Source organism: Ovis canadensis, chromosome 5 (assembly GCF_042477335.2).
Source record: "Ovis canadensis isolate MfBH-ARS-UI-01 breed Bighorn chromosome 5, ARS-UI_OviCan_v2, whole genome shotgun sequence".
Classification (NCBI taxonomy): Eukaryota; Metazoa; Chordata; class Mammalia; order Artiodactyla; family Bovidae; genus Ovis; species Ovis canadensis.
Window position 1 is genome coordinate 67,896,554 of NC_091249.1, and position 5,882 is coordinate 67,902,435.

The 5,882-nt window shown below is 45.3% G+C and overlaps 1 pseudogene; it reads left to right on the plus strand.

The window, feature by feature from the left end:
* Nucleotides 1–3,423: 3,423 nt before the first annotated feature.
* LOC138441614 (heterogeneous nuclear ribonucleoproteins A2/B1 pseudogene) lies at nucleotides 3,424–5,410 on the plus strand (annotated as a pseudogene).
* Nucleotides 5,411–5,882: the final 472 nt, after the last annotated feature.

Here is a 5,882-nt window from a genome sequence, read left to right on the forward strand (position 1 = left end):
GATTTACTGGTTGGATGATGGATAGGGAAGCCTGGCATGCTGTAGCCCATGGGGTCTCAGAGTCAGACACAACTGAGCGACTGAATTGAACTTAAAGTCAAATTAATGCATCACATGAATATTGGCTGTGCACAAATTAGTTACAGTAATAGTACAGGTACTACTACATTACTATAATATTGCTATAGCACAGCAAACTGTGGATTGCCAAAAGGCAAAGTCTACATATATAGTTGCCATACTAGGAACCTTGGTCTGATATTTCAGACAATGTATCAGCAGGGTTAAAATAACAGTCCAGGGCTCCCCGGGTGGCTTATTGGTAAAGGATCTGCCTGCCAATGCAGAAGACATGGGTTCAACACCTGGTCCAGGAAGATCCCACATGCTACAGAGCAACTAAACCTGTGCACCACAACTAACTGCAAGTATTGAGCCCAGCTGCCGCAACTACTGAAGCCCACATGCCCTAGAGCTCATGTTCTACAAGAGAAGCCATTACAACGAGAAGGCAAGCACTGCAACAAAGACTAAACCCCACTTATCGCAACTAGGGAAAAGCCCAAGTACCGGCGAAGACCCAACACAGCCAAAAATAAATAAATAAATATTATTTATTTTAAAAAATGACAGCCCTTTAAAAAAATAATCACCCTGACTTAATTTTCCACTCACTTTGCTGATAAAAGCAATGCCAAGGGAAAGGCTTTGAACTTATAGCCTTTTTGTTACCTAATCCATGTCATTTGCACCAAATGCTTCCCTAACTACATGTTTAGGTAAAATCCAAATCTATGTGTAGTTTCCCAGTCTCTATGAAAGGAGTACCAAGATGCTATCTTTTTTTTTTTTTTCATGTAATCAGCTCTCTGTATAAAATGCAGGACTTTTTTCATGAAATCAGCTCTCTGTATAAAATGCAGGACTCTGTATAAAATGCTTGTATTTATCTTACAAAGTTTATGTCAAACCATCAAAAGCCTGGCTGTGCTTTGCCTCCTTAATGCATTTGTCTTTTCTTCCTTCAGCAGTCATCCTGCAGTTTAAATTTTCTGTTCCTCACGTCCTTTGTTTTGAAAGCAACCTGAACCTGGCATCAATTTTTTTTTTTTAAGTGAGAAATAAATAGTCTGTGATGTATGTTATGGCACATTTGGCGCAAGACGCTTAAACAAAGACAGGGCTTTGTGGGTTTTTGTATCAAAACACATGCCAGCACTTGGCGAAAGCAGTCCTGGTGAACTTACCATAGATTGCAATCGCTTCTTGATTGATTCAGCTGCTGTCCATCTGTTCTGGCTGTCCGTTGCCATTCCAAACTGCTCCTTCTTCACGCCCAGCTGCCAGGCAGAGAAATCACCACAATTTACATTCCTACTGCACAGTCCCCAGCCCCGCTGTCTGGATTTTCGCATATTGACTGGAAAAGGGCATCAAATGTGCCTTAAATCCCACTTTATTAATAATCTATGAAACACAAGCAACACTGAGATGGCTTTTCACCTATTATATGTAAAGTCTGTTTGCAGTCCTCATTGTTTGACTAAAATGACCTGTTTGAGGAGAATGAGGAAATGGAAATTCTTACATTGCTAGAGGCAGTTAAACCCATCCAAACCCATCCTAATCTGGTAGGTAGGATTTTGGTCTCCATGGCTTTTGCTCCTAACATGACAAAAGGGACTTTGCAACGGAATTGAAGCTACTAATCAATTGGCCTTACCATAGGGAAATACTTCTGTATTATCAGATGGGCCCAATGTGATTACAGGAGCCCTGAAGAGCAGAAGAGACAGAGATGCGAATAGTGTGAGGAGGCTGTGATGCCATGGCTGGTTCTAAGATACAGCAGGTTCTGGGCAGGTACTGGTGAATGAGTTCTAGGGATAAGGGCGGCCCCAGCTGACAGCCATCAAAGACACAGAACCTAGTCCTGCAGATGTGTGTGCACGTGTGTGCTCGGTCATGCCTGACTTTTATGTGATGCCCCTATGGACTGTAACCCGCCAGGCTCCTCTGTCCATGGAATTTTCCAGGCAGGAGTACTGGAGTGGGTCACCATTTCCTTCTCCACCTGCAGCTGTGAGGAAATGAATTCTCTCCACAGCACAAAGGAGCTTGGAAACAGATCCTCCCCGTAGAGTTTCCAAGGGGGAACATAGCCTGCTGACACCTGCTTCTGGCCTTTTGAGACTCAAAACAGAGAAACCAGCCAAACCCTTTGGATATTTTACCTACATAACCCTGAAATAATGAGCGTTGTCTCAGTTCACTAGATTTGCCTTACTTGATCATGGCAGCGCATTAGTCAGGGCTCTCCAGAGAAAACAGAACCAATAGGACAGAGCTGTATTCAAGAGGAGACATTATCAGAATTGGATCCAGTGTTAAGAATGAGGGATTTCCAGGTGGCTCAGTGGTAAATAATCCACCTCCAATGCAGGAGACAGGGTGTCAATCCCTGGGTGGGGAAGATCCCCTGAGTTAGGAAACGAAAACCCACTCCAGTATTCTCGTCTGAAAAATCCTATGGACAGGCGGCTAGCAGGCTACAGAGTCTGGCATGACTTAGCCACCAAGCACGCACACACATTATGAATGAAGCCAGAGAAATCTGACAACCTGCCACCTACAACCTGGAGACTCAGAAGAGCCACTGGGATAGTCCAGGCCGGGCCTGAGACCCTGAGAACCAAGGCACTTCTAGTGTAAGTCTCTGAGTCCAAGGGCCGAGAACCTGGACCTCTCATGTCCCCGAGCAGGAGAAGAAAGACGCTCCGGCTCAAGAAGGAGGAGGTTGGGTTATGCCCTCCCGTGGACACAGCGACTCTGCAGCAACGTCAGATCAAACAGGAACGGCTGGGACATAATCTCCCCATAAACACCGTCCCCAGCACAATCCCCCACAATCAGGAGTGAACAGAAAACCCAGAGCTTCTCCCTGAGGAGAAGAGTTTGATCCGCACACACGGCACCTGTACCTGAGAGTCGGTTCCTCAAAACATCTAACTTTGAAAACCAGCAGGGCTTGTGTCCATAGGCCACAAGGCTACACGAACCTGGGAGACGCCTCTTAAAGGGCTCACACCCGAACTCACCCAGATAGGGTTTAGTGAGGCGGTAGCTTCTGGAAAGAAGCCGACTATATGTGGTGGTGGTTTAATCGCTAAGTCGTGTCTGACTCTAGGGGCCCCATGGACTGTAGCCTGCCAGGCTCCTCTTTCCATGGGATTCTCCAGGCAAGAATACTGGAGTAGGTTGCCATTTGCTCACCTGAAAGGTGTCTGACAGGAATCTAATTTGGCACACAACCAGGGGCCTACTGGCTGACAAGCACCATCTCCAAGCTCCAGCCAGTGGAGGCACCTTTTCTTTTTTAAAAAATGTTATACTGAGTAGCAACAGCGCCAGAACCCAGCTGAGATGCCCCTAGAGGTTTTGTCAGTGTCGTTTCTCCAGCGGCGGCAGCTCTCGCTCAGGCATCAGAATGAGTCCGGTTCGTGTTCCTCCGCGGAGGTCTCTCTCTCTCTCTCCTACGGCGAATGCCTAAAGCGTCTGAGTCCGCGATGGACAGAGAAATGGAGCTACTCCCTAAACTCTATCGGTGGCTTGCGCTTTGAACCTATAGATGAAAGTCTGAGGAACAAGCAATGAGGAAAACTTACAGATGTAGTTATGAGGGATCCGGCAAGTAAAAGATAAGAAACGTTTGATTTTGTAACTTTTTCATCCATGGCTGAGGTTGAGGCTGCCATAGCCACAGGACCTCATTCAGTTGATGGGACAGTGGTTGAGCCAAAATGTGCTACTGCAAGAGGGGAATCTGGAAAGCCAGGGGCTCATGTAACTATGGGGCTTCCCACGTGGTGCTCAAGGTATAGAACCCACCTGCCAAAGCAGGGGACATAAGAGACGCAAGTTCGATCCCTGGGTCGGGAAGATCCCCTGGGGGAGAGCATGGCAACCCACTACAGTGTTCTTGGTTGAAGAATCCAATGGACAGAGGAGCCTGGCGGGCTACAGTCCATAGGGTTACAGAGTCTAACACTGACTAAAGCAACTTAGTGTACACACCCACGCATATGTAACTGTGAAGAAGCTGTTAGTGGAATAAAGAAGATGCTGAGGAACATCATCTTAGAGCTTACTTTGAGGAACATGGAAAAATTGATACCATTGAGATAATTACTGATAGGCAGTCTGGAAAGAAAAGAGGGTTTGAATTTGTTACTTTTGATAACCATGATCCTGTGGATAAGATTGTGTTGCAGAAATAACATGCTATCTTGGTCATAATGCAGTAGTTAGAAAGGTTTTGTCTAGACAAGAAATGTACTTCCTAGTACAAAGTTCTAGAAATGGAAAAGAAGGTGACTTTGGTTTTAGAGATTGTCATGGTGGTGGTGGGGATGAAAATTTTGGACTAGAGCCTAGAAGTAACTTAAGAGGAGGGTCTGATGGATATGGAAGTTGTGGTGGATTTGGGGATGGATAAAAGCCCCTACTCCTTGGAAGAAAAGTTATGACCAACCTAGATAGCATATTGAAAAGCAGAGACTTACTTTGCCAACAAAGGTCCATCTAGTCAAGGCTATGGTTTTTCCAGTGGTCATGTATGGATGTGACAGTTGGACTGTGAAGAAGGCTGAGCGCTGAAGAATTGATGCTTTTGAACTGTGGTGTTGGAGAAGACTCTTGAGAGTCCCTTGGACTGCAAGGAGATCCAACCAGTCCATTCTGAAGGAGATCAGCCCTGGGATTTCTTTGGAGGGAATGATGCTAAAGCTGAAACTCCAGTACTTTGGCCACCTCATGCGAAGGGTTGACTCATTGGAAAAGACTCTGATGCTAGGAGGGATTGAGGGAGGGAGGAGAAGGGGACAACAGAGGATGAGATGGCTGGATGGCATCACAGACTCGATGGATGTGAGTCTGAGTGAACTCCGGGAGTTGGTGATGGACAGGGAGGCCTGGTGTGCTGAGATTCATGGGGTGGCAAAGAGTCAGACATGACTGAGCGACTGAACTGAACTGAACTGAACTGAATGGGTATGGAGGAGGGCCTGGAGGTGGAAGTTTTGGAGATAGCCCTGGTTATGGAGGAAAAGGAGGATATGGTGGTGAAAGACCTGGATATGGCAACCAGGGTGAGGGCTACAAAGGTAGTGATGACAACTATGGAGGAGGAAATTATGGAAGTTATGGAAATTATGATTTTGGAAATTATAACCAGTAGCCTTCTAACTATGATCCAATGAAGAGTGGAAACTTTGGTGGTAGCAGGAACATGAGGAATGATATGATGGAAGAGACTCTGGTCCAGAAGTCATCAGAAGTGGGAGTTATGGAAGGAGAAGCCAATATTGAGCTTCTTCCTGTTTGCCACAGGAAGATGTCTCACTGCAGGTAACTAATAAAGAAATGGCCAACCACAGAGTCCTCAAGAAATAAGAAATTCTGTACCATCTGAAAGTAGTTCTTCTTGGTGCCTTGATTTTAAAAAGCACTCTTTAAGAATAAAGGGAACTGTTTTCTGATAAAAATAATAGACTTCATTTAGGACATATTCTTAATATAAAACAATTACAAAGTGAGGATAATCATTCACCTAGGGCCAGACATCCTGGAATGTGAAGTTAAGTGGGCCTTAGAAAACATCACTATGAACAAAGCTAGTGGAGGTGATAGAATTTCAGTTGAGCTATTTCAAATCCTGAATGATGATGCTGTAAAAGTGCTGCACTCAGTATGCCAGTAAATTTGAAAAACTCAGCAGTGGCCACAGGACTGGAAAATGTCAGCCTGGCATGCTGATTCATGGGGTCGCAAAGAGTTGGACACGACTGAGCAACTGAACTGAACTAAACTGAACTGAACATCAA